At 33.1% G+C, this 21,118-nt stretch overlaps 1 pseudogene; it reads left to right on the forward strand.

Annotated features, from left to right (window-relative positions):
• Nucleotides 1–15,444: 15,444 nt before the first annotated feature.
• Nucleotides 15,445–18,271, forward strand: LOC100262345 (protein SRG1-like; annotated as a pseudogene).
• The last annotated feature ends 2,847 nt before the right edge of the window (nucleotides 18,272–21,118 follow it).

Below are 21,118 nucleotides of genomic sequence, written 5' to 3' on the forward strand. Positions count from 1 at the left end.
GATGTCCATCCAGTCATAGTATGGAGCTCTCCGTTTCCCCTGTTGTTCATGCTACAGTGGCAGGGTTGCACTTGACCTTCCTAAACCTATTGAAGATTTGAAGCATTCAGCTAAGTCAGATTCTGTGGTGCTCTATATTATTGAAGAATCTGGCGGTGACATCTGCTGCTCTTTTGGTTGAGTTGTTGAGACAATTATTCCTGGAATGAGATGGTTCTCTTAAGCCATTCGTTTGATCCAACCTCATGTTCATTCAATCATTCTGGACATTAAAGCTTCTGATGTTGAATTCTGAACCTTACTTTCTGAACTGAGAAACGATGTTGTGGAATATCTACTTTTAGTTCATGCGTGCACCATGCAAGGCGATCATTTTGGTCTCAGTTTCGAGAGTAGATGGACGTAGTAGTCTCAGTACCTCCAATGGTGATTCGGGCTCTTCATCAAGTGATTCAGATCCAGGCACTTCTTCAGATGGTGAATCAGAAGGTGTTTCCTCAATTTTGGCAATGGCCCTGCTGAAGATAGTTAATATGGTCTTATAACGAGGACTCCCTGCTCCATATAGGAGGAAGGTCTCGATTTGAAGTAGAAGAAGGCATGGTTTAATTAGTGACCAAGAGGTATCTGGTTTTCGAAACGGCTTGGTCCAGACTTTGCAGCTGTTAGTGGAGATGTCTGGCCAAAATTGCGTATTCTAAATTATTTGACTGAATTGTGGGCAAGACAATTTATTCCTCTTATGACAGATAGATTGCATTAGAAGATGGGTGATCCTTTAAAAGTCGTGAATTCTGCCATTGACCTCCACAAGAAGATGATTGAGATGTGCTACTGATGTTAAAACAGAACGGATATCAGAAGTCCTGTCACCAAGACTTTTGGCTTATCACTTGTTGGTGAACTTGTCGGGACTTTCTGCCACCTCTCCCATCTCCACGTCTGCATGGCATTCATTATTGCCAACAATTCCATGTACTCAAATTCTGGAAGAAGACAGACCAACAATTTGTGGAAAGAAAAAGATCACTTCGAGTAACATTAATCGTTTATGTCGTTAATGATCTGTGGTGTTCGAATGATGGAAATGATGGAATTCCACGGGTTTATAGTCTTAGCTGGCTATGGAAAATTAATGGGTCACCCAGATGTTGGGATATTTGAAGAGGCTTTCCAATCCCTAGTGCTGGAGGAATTACTGATACAAGGCCCGGGTCAAAGAATAGATGGACTCGAGAAAATCGATAGCAGATCAATTCTCCAAGCTACGTCTATCCCTACCTGCGAGTGAATAGTTCATTGAGTAGCCTCAATATAATCTAGGACTTTATGAAGGTTGTTTTCCAGTAACAGTCTTCTGAACCATCATGGCACAGAGTCGATTTGGTCATCAAAGACGAAGTGTTGCACTCACTAGCTTGGTCGATTGGCACCAATGCTGGCAAGTTTTGGAGCATTCGTATAAGCTTTAAAGAGCTTATGAAATGATCTCTTCCTTGTTAGAAGAAACACCGAGAAAATAGCAGACCGAAGTTTCATCAATGCCAAAAGCTTTGTTATGTTATGTGAGGAGATCTTTGTCCAGAAATGCAGTTTTTGCAGGAGCAAATAAAATTGCTTCCTATATGGGGCCCATCTTAATAACACACTTTGTGAATTTCTTATCCGGAAAGGGTGATGATTCAAGCTACTATTATGGGCTGGTTCTTACATTGATCTTGTTCTGGGCTGGTTCTTGCATTGATCTTGTTCATGGTGAAGACTATGGAATCTCTATTACAAAGACAATGGTACTTAGGTAGGCAGCAGATTGGCATCAAAGTGCGGGCAACTCTCATGGTATTGGTTTACAAGAAGTCTCTACCGATCCAGTATGTTGGTTCCAATAGTAGGAACCAATTGAAAGTGAGGTTCCAACTAGTCATTTGAATGCTTCTCTATTATCCGAGGAAATCAACGAACTATCTGACGGCAATTGTGATAGAAGTGGAAGCCATCACGAGGGAGATATTTCTAGTAAGCTTGGGGTATCTTCTTTAGCTGAATTACATGGGGAATCACATACAACTGAAAATATAAAATGTGCAATTGGAGTTCATGGGAAAGATATAAATGCTGGAGTCCCTGTTCCAATTTCCACTCCATCTAAGTCCACTCAAATTTGCATTGGAAACGTCGTCTCCAGGCAGAGTGACATTCATAACTTTGATTCAGATGTTCTTGTCGTTGAGGTGTGGAATGTGAAGTTGAGTACTGATTTGAATAATATGGAACATGAGATTGATGGGTCCTTGCCTATTGGTGAATGAAGCAGAGAAAATGAAGATGATAGTGCTAGCTTTGGATTAATTGCTGTGGCAGCGGATTTTTCTTCTGGACATGATACAGTGGCTATTGTATTAAATGAAGACAAGGTGGAACAATGCTCAGCGGGCAAGAGAAATGAATGATTCTGGTGATGAAACCATGATTTTCAACAGTGATTCTGCTCCACCAGCCTCTCAAGTGCATACTTTGAGTGATGACACGAAGATTGAACATGGGGTGTTTGCTTTGATGGATGAAGTATGTGAAGACGCATTTAACTATGATGGACATGCTGCCTCCCAATTGGGTTCTTGTGACTCACAAATTCACATATCACTTGATGGAAGTTTTATTGGAGAGGCATGTAACCTTAATATTAGAATTCCTGAATTTTTCTCTCGTAATCTATCCTTCAATGGGACAATTCCAATCAAGGGACTGGATGGTCATCAATCGTCAGCTTCACCAAAAAGTTGCTCTTCAGAATTCATGGAAAGTTATTGCATGTTGGAGTCAAGCCATCTGGTTACTTGATGAAGAAGGAACCTGACTCCACTCTTGAGAAAATATTAGACAAATCTACTGGTTACTTAATGATTGAAGAGTCGTAGGGTACTATTAGTTACCTATGAATTGTTAAAACAGCAAGTTACCGTAGTGGTCATGCAGGCTGGTCTACAACTGTGTGCCCACCTAATAAAAGCACATCCTCTAGCCTTGGAGTTCCTTGAAAACGGGTATACGGTAGGGGTCTCTCGGATGTTCATCAGCGGCCTCATCGACACCATGTTCAGGCTAATAATGCAGTCTAAGGGTATAGTTCTCAGATGCTGGTTGTTCAAGTCAATAGCAGTAAAGACTGCTTTGTAAAAATCTGGAAAGAAAGAATTTATGTTCAAAGAATAGAACATTTTGGTCGTGTTTGGGATGCAAAACTGGGGATTAAAGAGGGCTGCAGAAATGGTAAACAGCTTGACTTTCTGGTGAAGTTAATGGTCATCTCGCTGTCGATAACAAATCCTTCATGCTAGAACAAATCCAAATATTTGCTCACGAGGACAAAAGCCCTAGGAAACTACTTCATCACTAATCCAATGTATGTGTATGATTCAAATTGGGACGGGTCAGATTGGGCCACTGATGGAGAATGACTTCAACATGGTGATAGCTCTGTCCAGCTTCTTGTTGCTGCACCTGCTGTTAACGATGCTCAAGCCATCATTATAGCTCTTATGGAGGAGTATGAGAACGTTCTTAATGGTGACAATCTGCACAGATACTTTATTTCGACAGATTCATGGATTGAAAATAGCGGGAATGAAGATTCAGCAGATGATGAAAACATAGATATGCATGAGCAGAAGTGACCTATTGAGATTGCTTGTTTCGGTATCAAGAACCGACTTCCATCAGGAACAATGCATGCTATCCTACAGCTGCATTTTATTCTTACCAGAACTCATTCCATCCTTTTTAATTTTCTTGATGAAGGAGGACTGCCCACGCTTCCACCTTTGCCAACAAGTAGTCCATTTTCTGCATTTGACAATGTCGCTGCTACTATAATCCGCTATATCCCAGAAGTTCCTCACTTGGTACAAAGATCACCAAAGAAGCTGATCTTGGTCTGAAGATTGGTCACAGCAAAGCGCTCTTGAAGTCAGAGGATGTAGGTCAGACTCTTGATTTGCCAATGCGTGGGCTATGGAGAGAACTTTATAAAGAGTTGGCCAACGTATTTGATATGGAGAGAGAGTTAAGATGCTGAACAATGCATTCTATAAAGATGACAAGTTGGCATTATTCAGAAGGTAGTGGACTTTGTATGTGCTCACACACAGCGTGTCCCATTTTTGCATTCCAGTTTGTCCCACATCAGCATGCTCGCCCAACCACTCTTCACATCCTCATTTTGAACACACCCTTTACTAAAATCATCATCAACTCATCCACCAAATTCAGCATCTAGCATACTTCTCTCGGTTATCAATGTGGGTTGCTATCAAAGTACCCGAAATTGTTTACATTTGCTAGTCGCCAATCATTCCGCAATAGCTGATTTGCCATCCAGATCACGAAGGTCCAGAATTCCAGTTCTTCTGGCTGAAGCTAAGCGACAGTTCAGTTTGCGTTACGGCAAAGGCATAGAAACCGAAGTTGAAAGGATATATGTTTTGCATGGTATCTTCAGGGAAGACCCGTCTAGAAACACTGATACTTCTGTGGTTTCTAATGGCTGTTAGATGTGAATTGATGTATTCGGATGACGGGAATGCAACATTGATGGGCATGTCAATTTCAAACCTTCTGAGGAGATAGTTGGAAGTCAGGGATTTCTAGTTCCAACTTTAGAGACTATTGAATGCAAATCGCCTCTAACTGAACTTAGAGAAGAGAAGGATGAGGGGCAAAATAATATAGAATCAATACCATAAGTCAGAGAAAACCAGATTCAGGTGACTGTTTGCTTCTAGATCCAATTTCATATTGCTGATTTGTAACTGATGAGTTCTAAGCCCGCAAAGAAAGTAAAATCTACAGTCAAAGAATGAATTTGAAACTGAAGATGAGATGATTGGTGATAGAGCAGTAGGAGATCAAAACCATGAGCTTGGAGTCACTAAAGAGTTGAAATAATCAGTTTTTGTCCATTATACTTATGCTTTTGATGATCTTCTTCAAATCCTGCAGAACCATTGGAATGGTTCCGTTAACTTTCACAGAGGATGGAGATCAGCTTCCAGATAGCAATTCAAATCTGGATGAGGGGAGCTACTCAGGTGTAGATAACTCAGTCAGCTTGTCTATTTCAAGAGAGCTTCAAGATGGAATAGGCCAAATTGTCACTCAACCATTAACTACTCAAGAAAATCTTGACAGCTCCAAAAGACATCAGTAATGAGCAGATCATCCAACTTTGCGCCTTTCATGTAATGGTTCTGGTTCATAGAACAGAGAAGAAGCCTTCAGGAGGAACAAGAGGATGATGAAGCTAGGTATCTTCTTGGCAGCCACACTCGAAAGTCCCGAATACAGGATCCATCAGAAAGTCTCTAGCTCCCTGCCCATTTGCCTTCACACACGTACTAAGTTGCTGAATCCTTTTGACCGAGGGTTAATTTCTGATTATGGGCAATTTGATATACCTGAAGGATGAGGATTTATCCAAGAACTGGACATCTGAAAATCAATTAAGACGCGAGTATGCAGTTGAAGAAAATTGTTTGTGAGCAAGCTGACAATAGAAACAGAATTCAGATGTTAATATAAGGGAATTTAATTCTACACATTCTCAAACCAGATGTGGACCCAGAATTCATAGAAGGTTATTACATGTTAGAGTCAAGCCATCTGTCAGAAATATTTACAGTCCATGAATCTTCGCATGAGATTCTAGAATTTAAATTCAGAAATATCGGGAAGGAAGATCTTAAAAGAGGAAACAGTGGCTGGTACAAAGATGTCTCCTTAAGAATTGTTGAAAGCCATATTCCAGAAATGAGTAGGCAGGTTGGCTTGAGACAGTCTGTAAAAAGGCAAGCATCCTTCTTCTGACCAAAAAGCTCCAGCTTCAACTCTCCTATGTTAAAATCAGTTTGCGAAATGGTGGTCACCTTGGCAGCGTCAACCATTCTAAAAATGCTTCAATGCTCCTGCCCTTTTATTTCGACCCTGAACTAAGGAAAATGATGCAAAACCCAGAATTTCATTGCTTGCTAACTCCACCAATGAAGACAGGGACTTAACTACAATGAGCAACGAGAAGCTTAAATGTTCAGGAAAATGGCCCTGAGAAATCAGATATGGAGATTCCAGAAGTGAAGAGAATTCATAAGGGTGCAGTAGGCTGAAAATATTAAAGAGGCAGGCAATGTGTCAATCATTTTTCGAAAAAAGTAATGGAAGTTTGCTTCAGCAAAAGAAATTCAAGAGTTGGGATATCAGACTACAGTTAAATTAAATATTGTGAAACCAGATTGGTTCATGGCAACAACGAGGGTATGTATTCCAACGGAGCTATTGATTCAAGCCTTGATGGTGAGTAAATAACACCGGATGCAGAAATACAACAGTGCAGAAAAGTAGGAATTTTGAGCTTTATGTTCGGTGTTTGACCAATGTTGGGGAGAATCCATTTGAGCTTACGGATCAAGTTACCTTATACATGGAAATGTTTCTGACCACTGAATATCCTGACGACGAATTGGGTCCTTCTATACCGAATTCTGAGACTCCATTCCATCATGGCAACCTTGCTATACACACCTTCTCCTCTATTTGCTTCTTTGATTGAGAACTTACTGTTTTAAATTGAATTTTTGAACCATTGTTCAATTAAACACTCCTAGCTTTGAAAATTTCATCTTAGATCCTTTCTAGGTATAAAATCCATATTCTAACACACTTTTGCTGCCATTTTCCTCTAGGCATGCACTTTCATTGTTTTATCCGATTTTTAACTATTTTCATGATTTTCACGATTTTCAACAAGCATGAATAAACTTCATAATTCCAAATCATGGAATTTATGGAATCAACTCATGCGAAATTAATTAGGGCTTTGGTGGGGGCCCGACATTCATGATATTCTCATCAATATTGTTTGCTTGATATGTTGATTCTTTTTCTTCTTGATGATATTCATGAATTCGTTTTATATCTATTATTGAGATATCCTTGCTTCCCATAGAGATGTGGATGCTTGCTAATCAGGTACGCCATTTCTACCCCACAACCCTAAAATTCTATGAATATGTACGATATCATGAGCCATGACCATGTTCGATACCATATTTGATTGTCTTGATGTTTGTTTGATCATCTTTGATAAAATACATGTAATGTGTCATATTTCCAAACTAATCTCTTATGTTTTATGATAGCGCTTGAGAAGCTGTTCAGGTACGCACTTCGACTCTCTCTTATGGTTTGTTTTCTTGTTAGGCATGCAATATTTGAAATCACCTAGCCTACTTAGGTATCCATAATTAACTGACTAATGGCCACACTTCCCTTAATTTTGTCAGTAGAGACCTTTATAGGGCTTAGAGGGGTGCTACCTCCTAGAGGTACCTTCCCAATAAGTAACCTGATCCCCGAACCAAGACTTGGGTTTTCAAAGACACGTTTTTCCAAAAATTATGGAGTCATTTTTTTTAGGGTTTTATTTCTTGTTTTATTTTCCCTTCAAAAATAAAAATAAAATAAGTGGCGACTCCAACTTTTTTTAAAATCAATTTTTCACAATAAAAAGCGAGTCTCGCCGATCGAGTGGGGACGCACGTGAAAGATGCGGATCCACACAATGCATAAATCAAATATAAAATAAATGAGAACTTCCGTAACCAAACCCTCTTTTAATAATCTAGTCACGTTTTTCACATTATGAAACAAAGTAACATATGAGTTTCATTAAACCAATGATTACATGCACGCCATCTACTACATTTCTTTGCATGTCATAATCCCTTCCTCAATTGCGTCATATATTTCCAAAAAAAGCTGTCATTGCAGCTTTTTTTTTTTATCTAATTTTCCTACCTCTTTTGTTTTTATTACACCAATTCAATTTGTGTATGATGAAAATATCAAAAGAAAACTATGTTTCCATACACTGTGTATGAAAAAAAAACCATAAAATAGGAACTCAAGTTTATAAAATACAAATTTCAAGTCGTTATCTAAAAATACTTAGCATTTATGTATTTTTTTTTATCAAATATATTATCTTTGACCATTCAGGTACTCCTTTTAGTGATATAAGTACTACCTTCAACCATTCTAAATACACTACATTTGATCGGTGAACATATGAAACTTGAATTATTTTTACAGAGTTTCTATTTTGTAATTATTTTTATATGAGTGTATGGAACTCACTTTTTCCAAATATCAATCTTGAAAAAAAATAGTAGTAGTTAGCTAGCTTCACAAAAATTATGGATGAAAATTTTGCTAAAAATAAAAAATCACAAAAATTGATCAAATAATATAAAAATTTTAATAAAAAACTTTGAAAATGAAAGAGGAATTATTAATACTTATATTAAGGTTGTTTTTTTTTAAAATAATATAAGTATAATAAAATTATTCATGTGGGTCTATGAGAAGTATGGTAATTGATCAAAATATATGTATAAACCTCAAAATTTGTCCAAATTTTTTATTTTTACATTAATTTTGAACTCAATTTTATCCTTAAATTTTAAATCTTGATTATAAATGATATTTTTTACCCACTCACCATTTAATTCTTAATTTTTATTATTTTATATATTGTTTTATTTTATTATTATTATTATTATTATTATTATATTATATTTTTATTTTATTTTATTTTTTTCTTCTTTTTATTTTCTTTTTTTTCTCTCTCTCCTCTCTTCTCTCCCTTCCTACCTTCCCCAACCACCCCAAACCATACCCCTTCCCCACTTTCTCTCATCTCTTCCCTCTTCTCTCTTTTCTCCTCTCTTTTCTCATTTCTCTTTTTTTCTTTTAGCTTTTTTTTCCACCTCTGACCATACCCCTTCCCCACTTTCTCTCATCCCTTCCATCTTCTCTCTTTTCTCCTCTCTCTTCTCATTTTTTTTTTTCTTTTAGTTTTTTTTTCTTCCATTTTTTTATTCTCTTTGCAGCCCTTCCCAAACATTGCCACACCACACCTCGTCACCCACATGTCCTCTTCTCCTCTCTTCATTTTTCTACCCTATTATTTCTCCCATTCTTCTCTATCTTCTTCCTCCCCCCAACACCTACATCTCCACCCGAACAACCACTTCCCATCTTCAGTGGTCTCCATCGCCATTGTCGGTGGCATGACGCCGGCGTCATTTCAAATCCCTTCCATCCCTCATTTTCTCCCATTTTCTTAATATCTTCATTTTTTTTTTTACTTTATTATTATTATTATTATTTTGTTTCCTAAAAATCTATCACCCCTCATCGTCGTCGGTAAGACCACCAACCAGTTGCCGCCAACGAGCCATTACCGACCGGCGACCCCTTCCTCTTTTCTCTCATTCTCTCATTCCCTCACTTTTCCATCACACCCATTCTCTCATTCCCTCACTTTTCCATCACACCCATTTTTCATTATTATTATTATTATTATTCATTTTTCTTGATTTGATTTTAATAGTAATGGTTGTTTGTGAGATTTGAATTATTAAATAAATATGAAATTTGAGTTTTGTTTATTATTATGGAATTTGGTTTAATGTGTTATTGGATAATTAATATGAAATTTGGACTAATTTATTGTTGGTGAATTAATTTGGAATTTGTTAATTTGGGCTAGATTACTTGATAATTTATGTGGTTTTGTTCATTTGAATTATTTAATTTAAATATGATATAATATTATGGTATATTTTGGAAGTGGGTTTGCATATTAAATTGGGTTGATTTTGGTTGTGGATTTAGCTTTGCATATTAAATTAGGCTTGGATTATGGGATATTAAATTTAGGCCTAATGAGATTTATTTTAATTTATCATGTTTTGGATTTAATTAATCGAGCTTATATTTTTGTTATTAATTTGAAAATTTTATATTAGAGCCTATGAGATGTGAGATATTTTTGTTGGGTTATATTTACTAATTTAGGCCTATTTGATTGACAAAATTTATCGGACTAATTTGAAGTTTGGATTTGGGCTCGAATATTTGTTTTGAACTTTGTACATTTCTAGATATTTACATTTTGACTATTTTTGTTTTTGTATGGACCCATTTTGCAATTTTGTTGGCTAAGTATGTATTTATGACATGTGGAACATAGAATTTCATGGAAGAAAGTGAGAATTAAAAAAAATGTAGGAAGACATTAAGCTTGTTATCAGCTTATTTGGGTATATGTTTTATTTCTCACTTCTATTTGATTTTATTTCTATTGGTTTTTGCAAATATTTGTTTGTATATATTTATTTATTATATACAGAATTAGATATTAAACAAATAAGAAATTTTGTTTAAATAAAAGGAATAATTTAGTAAATATGTTTTAATAAAATAATAATTTTAAAATATTCTTCTTAATAAAAGAAAGTTTTTTTATTAATAAAAATTTAGAAAAATGTTTTTAGAAAAATCCAAAAAAAAATTGTTTTTAATAGAATTTGAAAAATTATTTTTATAATAATTGTCCAAAAAATTCTTTGTTTAATAAAAAAAATGTCCAAAAATTGTTTTATAAATAAAGTTGTCCCAAAAATTAATTTTTAATTAAATTATTTTTGAAAATAAAGTTATATTTTTTTTTAATAATTTGTATAAGTCACTTTTCTTAAATGAAAACAAATTGAAATATTCATGTAAATAAAATTGTAAAAATTCATTCATTTTTTTGTAAAAACAAGTAAAAATAATTTTTGTTATCAAATTGAAATTTTGTAATAAATTATTTTGATACAATATGTGTAAATAACTTCTTTTTTTAAAAAAAAAAATTAAATACAAATGAAATTGAATCAAATCACTTAAAGAAAATATTTTGTAAATCAATAAATTGAAATCACTCATTCAAAATTGTTTTTAATAAAATCATTTCACATTTTCAGAAAACTAATTTTTTCAAATATTTTTTTAAATTAGTTCAATAAATCAATTTGCATAATTATATTGTCATTTATTTTGTACATTCTTATAATTTTATTTTGTCATCATCTTTGTATATATTGTTTCATTCATTTAATTTTGGTATTCATAATTAATTAATTAATTATCACAATTTCCTTAATTCTTTTAGTAGAGATCGTATGTATATGAGTTTAGAGAAGTGCTACGATTCACCACCGTATCTTCCCAATAGGTAACTTGACCCCTGAAACCAGATTCGGTTTTTACAAACATGTCTTTTTCAAATAAGGAGTCACACAGGGTTTTCTTTCTTATTTTGTTTTCCCTTTAAAAAAATAAAACAAAAATAAGTGGCGACTCCAAATATTTTTCAAAAAAATCAAATTTTCACCAAATAAATGAAAAGTGAATCTCGTTGTCGAGTGGGGACGCACGTTAAAAACACAGGTCCACAATATGCTTTGAACGTAAATACCCCATTTAAATATTAAGATAAAATTGTGATGTTTTTTTAATTTTAATATTTAAAAACATATTTATTATATTTAATACAAAAATCCTAGAAAAATCATAATTTTTCTTTTTTTTTAATATTTATAATTTTCTTTGGAAGTTTGTATTTAATTTGACCTTAACTACAAAGACAAAAAAAAAATTGTATGTCATCTTGGTGAATTTTATATCTACAACATATAATTGGATGAAATCTAATAGAAGTAGTTGATATTTACTTCTTTATTATTTTTGGTAAAAAATCATTTATTATCTATTTAAATGTTTTTTTTATTTTTTTATTTTTTAAAAATAAAAAATTTTAATAAATTATTTATAAAAAGTAGAACATCTTGTGTAAAAAGAAAAAAAATTACCTTATATATATATTTAAAAATCACTTTCAAAGTTTTTAAATATTGAAATAATAACCTCAATTTTTTGGAACAATTTTTAAAACTATTACCTTTTTATTATAAATCTTTAAAAATTCTTATACTTTAACTTTATATAAAAAGCAATTCTTACACTTTATATATATATATATATATATATTGTGAGGGAAAAATAATGCATAAATGAAAGTTTAGGTCATGAAAAAAGTTATTTCATTTCTTGATATGATAAGTTTATGATAAAGATAAATAAATTTTTAATGAGTTAAAAAAAAATTATGTAAACTGAGTCAAGTTCTTGTGAGTATTTTTGTTAGTACATTATATTGAGTAGTTTAAGTTTAAAATTTTGCTTCATTGGAACTTATTTTGTTTATTGTATCTTACTTTCCTTTGAAGTCTCAAAGGTTGTATGATCAATGGATCAAAATTGTATAGATAAATATAGAAAGGTTTTCGAAAAAAAGACTAATTTGATTAAAATGTTGCATAAAGTGGAATTTAGGATTTCTAATTGAGCAGAAATGCTTTTAATTATTTAAAATTAAAAACTAATCAAACTTTTAAGCACTTAAACAATTGGAGCCCGAGTGCTAAGGGTGCTCAAGCTGTAGGGCGTTCAAGCGCTTCTTCAAATAACTCAAGAGTTGCGCTCATGCACTATTAAGAGTTGTTCAATTGCTAGAAGCACTTAATCACTTCCTCCAAGCACTTGAAGGTTTGAAGAGAATTTTTTTTTGTATCCTGATTTGTTTTAGTTCTTTCTAATTTTTAAAAAGTCATTTTTGGAAACTTTAAAATTTTGTCCACTAAACTTTCATCCTATGTATGAAAATCTTTTTGTTTTGAGGCAAATTTTACGAAAAGTTATTGGCTTGTGGACGTCTGACCCTTCTCTCATCTCTTCCAAATTCTCTCCTCTCACTTTCCTTTTTCTTTTTCATTTTTTTGCTTTCCATTGAAGATGGCCGAGTAAATTTTTTTTTTCTGCCTCCCTTTCTCTGGTGGCCCTGCCCCCATTTTTTTCTTCCATCTTTTTTCTCCGCCCCAACACCTATTCCCAACGGCCACACGCCCTCCTACCCTTATCACTTCTTCCCCCATTTTTTATTTATTTTTACTTTTTTCTTCTTCTCCCACCCATTTTTTTTCCAATCTTTTTTCATTTCTCTTCCTCCATCATACCCAACTTCCAGAGAGATCTGAACCTGACTTCCTTTCCTTATTCCCTTTTATCTCATCTTCTTCCTCTCATTCTCCTTTTTTTTTTTCACATTATTTTATTATTATTATTATTTTTCAAAAAATCCATCAACTCTCATTGTCATCGATAAGATCATCGGCCAGTTGTCACCAACGAGCCACTGCTGGTCAGCAACCCTTTCTTCTTTTCTCTCATTCCCTCACTGTCTCATCACTCCTGTTTCCCATTATTATTATTATTATTATTATTATTATTATTATTATTATTATTTATTTTTCTTGATTTAATTTTAATAGCAATTGTTATTTGTAATATTTGAATTATTAAATTAATATGATATTTGAGTTTTGTTAATTAATATGGAATTTGGGTTAATTTGTTATTGGAGAATTAATATGAAATTTGGGCTAAATTATTGTTGGTGAATTAATTTGAAATTTGTTAATTTGAGTTAGATTAGTTGATAATTTATATGGTTGTATTCATTTGATTTATTTAATTTAGATATGATATAATATTGTGGTATGTTTTGGATGTGAGTTTGCACATTAAATTGGGTTAATTTTTGTTGTGAATTTAGGTTTGCATATTGAATTAGACTTGGATTATGAGATATTAATTAAATTTAGCCTAATAAGATTTATTTTGATTTATCATGTTTTGGGTTTGATTAATTGAGCTTGTATTTTGACTATTAATTTGAAAATTTTATATTAAGAGGTCTATGACATGTGAGATATTTTTGTTGGGTTATATTTGCTAATTTGGGCCAATTTTGATTGATTTGAAGTTTGAATTTGAGTCTGAATATTTATTTTGAGATTTTGTATATTTTTGTATATTTACAGTTAGACATTTTTTGTTTTTGCATGAGCTTATTCTACAATTCTATTGGCTGAGTAAGGATTTATGACACGTGGAACACGGAATTTCATGGAAGAAAGTAAAAATCAAAAAGCTGTAGGAAGACATTAAACTTGTTGTAAACTTATTTGGGTACAAGTTTTATTACCTACTTTTATTTAGTTTTAATTTTATTGGTTTTTATAAATATTTATTTATATATATTTATTAAGTGTGTATAGAATTAAATATCGAACAAATCAGAAATTTTGTTTAAATAAGAGGGATAATTCAGTAAATATATTTTAATAAAATAATAATTTTAAAATATTCTTCTTAATAAAAGAAAGTTTTTTATTAATAAAAATTCAGAAAAAATGCTTTTAAAAAAATCCAAAAAAAAATTATTTTTAATAAAATTTGAAAAATTGTATTTAATAATAATTGTCCAAAAATTTCTTTGTTTAATAAAAATTGTCCAAAAATTGTTTTGTAAATAAAGTTGCCCCAAAAACTAATTTTTAATTAAATATTCTTTTGCAAATAAAGTTATATTTTTTTAATAATTTGTATAAGTCACTTTTTCTTAAATGAAAACAAATTGAAATACTTTTGTAAATAAAATTGTAAAAAATCTTTTTTTTTCTAGTAAAAGCAAATAAAAATAATTTTTGTGTCCAAATTAAAATTTTGTAATAAATTCTTTTGATACAATAAGTGTCAATAACTTTTTTGAAAATTAAATACAAATGAAATTGAGAAAATAAATTGACTATTTTTTGTAAATAAATAAACTGAAATCATTAATTCAAAATCATTTTTAATAAAATCCTTTAAGATTTCTTGAAAACTTTTTTTTAATATATTTTTTATTTAGTTCAATAAATCATTTTTCATAATTCTCTTGTTTTTTATTCTGTGTATTTTTATAATTAGATTTCATCATTATTTTTGTGTATATTGATTTTCACCATGACTTGTACATACTCATTTGTATGATTATTTTTCTAGGTAATTAATTGTTACAATTTTCTTAATTCGTTTAGTAAAGGTTATACGTATACGGGTTTAGATGGGTATTACGGTTCATCATCTTACCTTCCCAATAGGTAACTTGACTCTCGAATTTAGATTATGTTTTTATAAACATGTCTTTTTCAAATAAAGAGTCACATAGAATTTTCTTTCTTATTTTGTTTTATCTTTAAAAGAAAATTAAAATAAGTGACGACTCCATGTCTTTTTCTAAAAATCAATTTTTTACAAATAAATGAAAAATAAGTTGCCATGCGAGTGGAACACATGTAAAAAATGCGAGTCCACGGTGGTTTTCACATAAATAATTATAAAAATATGTTTTAATTTAAATTTTCACATTCCTCGTTTCTAACGGATCCAAAAAAATTATTTTTCATAAAAATGATTGTGATATTTATTTATGAAATATATTTATTTTTAATATTCTTTCAAAAATTAAAATAAATAAATAAATAATGGGGCAAGGGCAGTGGGCACGTTCATCTAATTGTCTTTTACGATTTAAATAATGGGGACGAGATTGGTGGCCTGTCATAGTCATCACCTGCCCTGCCTGTCCTCCAAATCCCTTCCCCATTTACAAGCTAACCACAACTAGTGTTTCAATTTGCTCCCTTTTTTTATCATCCGCTTCAATATTCAATTATGTGTCCACCGCAGATGCGTTGTCAGTCTTCCGCCAAATCCGTGTCATAGCCCCGGATTTCCATATACATATTTATCACACCAAGGTCATGGTCCTCGTGGATCTGAGCTTCAAGCGGAAGGTGAAAAACATTTGAGGCCAGACCTATCAGTCTAAGGTTCTCTCTTCACAGGTCTCACTCTCAGCTATACATGGAGGAACCAGGGGAAGCAGCAAGCCTTGGTAGCTCTCTGTTGGTCCCTTCTGTTCAGGAGCTGGCAAAGGACTCACTCACCACTGTCCCACCACGATACCTGCGTCCTGAACAAGACCCTCCATTCTCATCCCAGAGTACTTCTCAAACTCCTTTACCTCATATCCCCATCATCGACTTCCACTGCTTTGCTTTCCGGAGATGGCATGGAGTCAGAACTGGAGAAGTTGCACCATGCCTGCAAGGAATGGGGTTTCTTCCAGGTACGGATGCATAGTACTTACTTGCATAAAGGATTATTAGCAAACTGGACTCTTCAAATCAAAACTCATACCAAGAAAACCGAAGTTTCAAGATCCAAAAAAATTCATGAAACACCCTGCAAAGATTTGTTTTGTTTTGTTTTTCGATTTAGCATTCACCCAATAATTGAATTCTCAAGATTATGGGTGATTTTAGATAAGCCCAGATGACCTGTTTCTCCCTTTGATTATCACAAGAAAGATTTCAAATCAAATAAATCAAAAAAAAATATTTGAAGACAAATAGGGTCTTGGACCATGTCAAGAGGGAAATTAAAGAACAAATAAATAAGTTGATTTAAAAGAAACATTTTTAAATAACAAGATATCACCTGGATTATATCCGCATATATCTCTTCCTTGTCTGTCGTCTTCAAATAATAATAACCATTAACTTCTTTCCATTAAAAAAGAATTAATAGTAATACTATAGGTGACGAATCATATAAATTGCAGTTGAAAAATCATAGAGTCAGCAGTAGTTTGATGGAGAAAGTAAAGGCAGAAATACAAGAATTCTTCAATCTCCCAATGGAAGAGAAGAGAAAGTTCTGGCAACAACCGGGACAAATAGAGGGATTTGGACAGGCATTTGTTGTCTATATCTGAGGAGCAGAAACTTGACTGGGCAGACCTCTTCTTCATGGTCACTCTTCCACCCCATTTGAGGAAACCACACTTATTCCCTAAGTTACCTCTCCCATTCAGGTACTGGAGAAGGATCTCTCTCTCTCTCTCTCTCTCTCTCTCTCTCAAATATATTTCTAGTAATAAAATTTTGGAAGCATCTTCAATAGATTACACCGCTTGGGCATATATAACTCAATTAGTTCAATGTATAGCTTTGTTAAAGGCTTGTTCGAGAACATATTTGACTTTTATATTACCATCTTTGTACCAATTATGTTTTAAAAATGGTTTTATAAAGGGAATGATAATTTTGATATATTTAAATTTTTAATTAAATAAAAATTTACTTTCTATATCACGTTTGGAGAAAAACATGGATGTGCCTACTTATCCGAACAAGAATAAATTATGTTAAAAGATAAAAACTCCATTGACCTTCATATGTACGTTTAAGCATCTTTCCTTTTCATGTAGGGATACCTTGGAAGTTTACGCAGTTGAACTGAGAAATCTTGCCATGGCAATACTTGGCTTCATGGCAAAAGCTCTAAAAATGGAAGCTAAGGCTATGAAAGCACTTTTTGAAGAAGGGCTTCAGTCCATGAGGATGAATTATTATCCCCCATGTCCACAACCTGACCAAGTCATTGGCCTAACCCCTCATTCGGATTCGGTGGGTTTCACCCTACTTCTACAAGTCAATGAAATGCAAGGCCTCCAGGTAAGGAAGAATGGGATCTGGATTCCTATTAAGGCCCTTCCTGATGCTTTTGTTGTCAACATCGGAGACATTTTGGAGGTAACAACAGCTTCTCATTCTTTAACCATTAGTATATTTTGATTGGCCAGGCTGCGGATTCTGTAATAGCTTCACCAAGTTCCAGCTCAATTGAAGAACCAATCCTAGGCTATAGCCTGACATGGGTCTAGGCCCATTTTGATCCCAATAACGACAAGTACCCTAAATTCTAAACTCTAAACCCTTGTGCCATGGAACAATTTTTTCAGAATTTGTTTCGAAAACACTTATATTATAAAGAATAGGTCACGAAAACTGTTTCTCATATATGAGTACTAAACATAATTTCATTTTGTTTTCGAAAACGTTTCCAAACAAGTTTGGAAACTTCTCCAAAAAGTCTCTGATTTGTTTCCCCCCATGGTTTGATAGATTGTGACCATCGAGCATCGTGCGGTTGTCAACTCCGTCAAGGAGAGGCTCTCGATCGCCACATTTTACAGCCCAAAACTCGAAGGGGATATTGGTCCGGCGCCTAGCCTTGTCACTCCACATTCTCCGGCTCTCTTCAAAAATGTGAGTGTTGCAGATTACATAAAGGGACTATTTTCACGCGAACTCCATGGAAGATCATACCTTGACGTCCTGAAGATTGACAGTGAAGCAGAAAGCAATTGAGATCATACCTCGAAGGTATTTGTATGCTATGTAAAAGAAAATAAACTTGGACGTAGAATTAAGACCTTTAATTCATATATAAAGTTTGAGAATGAAATAAGAGTATTAGTAAAGGATAACGGCAAGATTTCGATCAAATTGAAGGATGGATAACAAAGTTTTATCTCTAATGTATCATATGTTCCAAGTCTTTACCAAAATCAATTGAGTGTAAGCCAATTTTGAGACAAAGGGTATGATATGCAAATTTATAAAGGTGTCTATACTATTAATGTAAGGTAAAAATGACACGAGATTGTTTAATTCTATTAATTATTAATTATGAAAATTATCTTACTTTAGTTTTATAATTGACAATAAGAATGAGTTATGATACTTATGTTTTGAGCATTTAAATTTTGAAAGTCTAAAATTACTTATTGCTAAGAATATCTATTGTGAAATATGCATTTTAGGACGGAAGCATAAAAATCCTTTTTCAAGCCATAGCCACCTTATATGCCTTTTTAGCTAATAATTGTATAAGTATAAATGTTTCAAATCTAATGGTTTCACCATGTAGGAGTAGGACCCATTGGGATATAATGTTAAGGAAAATTGAGCACAGAGGTGCTTTTCCACATATACTTTTTTTTCTCTCATAAAATACGATGCCGTTTATTTTCAACAATCTTAAGTTTGAACCCTGTATGTCTATATATATATATATATATATATATAAGAAAAATATTGCAAATACTTGTGAAATCAACCAATTCAGAATCCTAACAAACCGCCATTGACAAGTGCAAAATGCGTATGAGTGGCGCTTTGGGAAGAAGAGTGAAATGAATACTAGTAAAGTAAGTGTTAAAAGGGTATGACACAAAATCGAATGCTACCTTCCACTTTTGCGAGGGAGTGCCGACTGAAATGAATAGGAGAAAGCATCTTTAATTATCTTAAATTCTTAATTGATATGATTCATTTTGATAAAACAACATTGCATTTGATATTTATATTTATTAATTCCACGAGAAGAGGTTTTCTTACAAAATAATGAGAATTGTCAAGTATATTTTATATTCTAAATTACTGGAAGAAAATGCTATGAAATGGGATGGATTTATAAAATTTATGCTTAATTAGAAATCACAATGAAATAGGCTAACCCTATTTATTAATTCCAGGAGCCCATTATTTGTCCTCAACCCTATTTGATAAAACTATATATCTCCGTGTATGTTGATGACATTATTATCACAAGTGAGGATGCTTCCATAGGCTAACGCTTTGTGAACCTTCTTGCCTAATGGCTTTTACTCAAGGACTTTGCCTCTCTTGCTTACTTCTTGGGTGTTGAAGTAATTTTAAACCAAAATGGGCTACTTTTATCTCAATGACCATACATTATGGATTTTCTTGTCTGCATTAAGATGACTAACACAAAACTTGTCTCCACACAACTTCTTAGAAGTCTGTCACTCTCCCTTCACATTGACTCCACTCTTTCTGATCCAACTGAATATCATGTTGTTGTTAGAAGTTTGTAGTACTTGTGTCTTACACGACTTAACATAGCATTTACGGTAAACGAACTATCTCAATGCATGCATCAACCCACTATCGAACATTGGACTCATGCCAAGCACCTATTGTGCTATCTATGTGGTACTTCTGATCATGGCATGTTACTTTACTAGGACTCTCCATGTGCTCTACATGCTTTCTCCAATGTTGATTGGGTAAGCAATAAAGATGATTTCTTATCCACTAATGCTTACATCATGTATCTTGGACACAATCTAATCTCTTGGAGCCTCAAGAAACAATGCATAGTTGCCCATTTTTTCATAGAAGTCGAATATCTATTTTTTGTCGCTACTGCTCCCCAACTTAATTAAGTATGCTCTCCATTAATTAAACTACATGTTTGGATTCCTCACACACCTATGATTTTTTGCCACAATGTTTGTACAATGCAACTATGTTCTAGCCTTGTGTTTCACTCTCATATGAGGCATCTGGCCATTGATTTTCATTTCATTCATTATCATATTTAAAATGGTGTTCTTTGTGTTGCTTGTGTGTTGTTAGAAAATCAACCACCAGATGCTGTAACAAAACTACTACATCATAGTTGCTTTCTTTCTTTTAAGACCAAGACTGGAATCTTCGATCAAAACTCCATCTAGTAAGGGCATGTTAGTAAAAAATAATATTTATTTTTAATCTAAATATTAATATTTATTTATTATTAGTTTAAATTAGAGCAAAAGATAGACATGTGCTTGAATTAGAATACAAGATAGAGCTTGAATTAGAGTAGGATATAGACTTGCATAAAATTTAGAATACAAAATAGAGTTTGAATTAGAGTAGAAAATAGACTTGTTCTTTATTTAAATATTCATCAATCACCATTAAAAAAAGTTATGTTTTCTCTATTATCTTCTTTTTCTGTATTACTACCAAGTCATGTCATTTAGTAAGAAACATGCATATGTTGGAGCAACTTTCCAAATTCTAATGACCAAGATATTTGAGTGGTAGATCGGGAGACAAGTCATAGTGTACGTGGACAATCTATTGGTAAAAAGGCAAAGAAGTAGAATCACAAGTCAAAGACTTAATTGGAGGAGGTATTCTAGACATCAAGCTCAGCTCAACCCAATCAAGTGCACCAAGCGGCTAAATTTTGGGGCTTCGATCTATTTAGTAGCTAGAAGAGGAATCAAACTATACCTTTAACAAATTAAGGCATTTTTTCATGTGAAACCACTAGCCAATCAAAGGGGAGTATAGGAATTCACAAGGAAAATTGCTACATTGTCTAAATTTGTATCTGGACCAGCGTATCATCGTGAAGCAATTTTGTATCTTTGTACTTCTGAAGAAAAAGAGGAATATAAAGTGATCAAGAATTAAACAACTAAAAGAGCACCTATCAAGGTTGCCAATTCCCTCTACACCTTATTCGGAAAAGGTACTCTATTTATCTAATTGTTTTCTTAATAAATTAGTACTATTCTTTTTGGAATAGAGGATAGAGTGGAAAAGTATGTCTTATCATATTAGCAAAGGTATGGTGGCAG

Source organism: Vitis vinifera, chromosome 10, assembly GCF_030704535.1.
Source record: "Vitis vinifera cultivar Pinot Noir 40024 chromosome 10, ASM3070453v1".
NCBI classification, from domain to species: Eukaryota; Viridiplantae; Streptophyta; class Magnoliopsida; order Vitales; family Vitaceae; genus Vitis; species Vitis vinifera.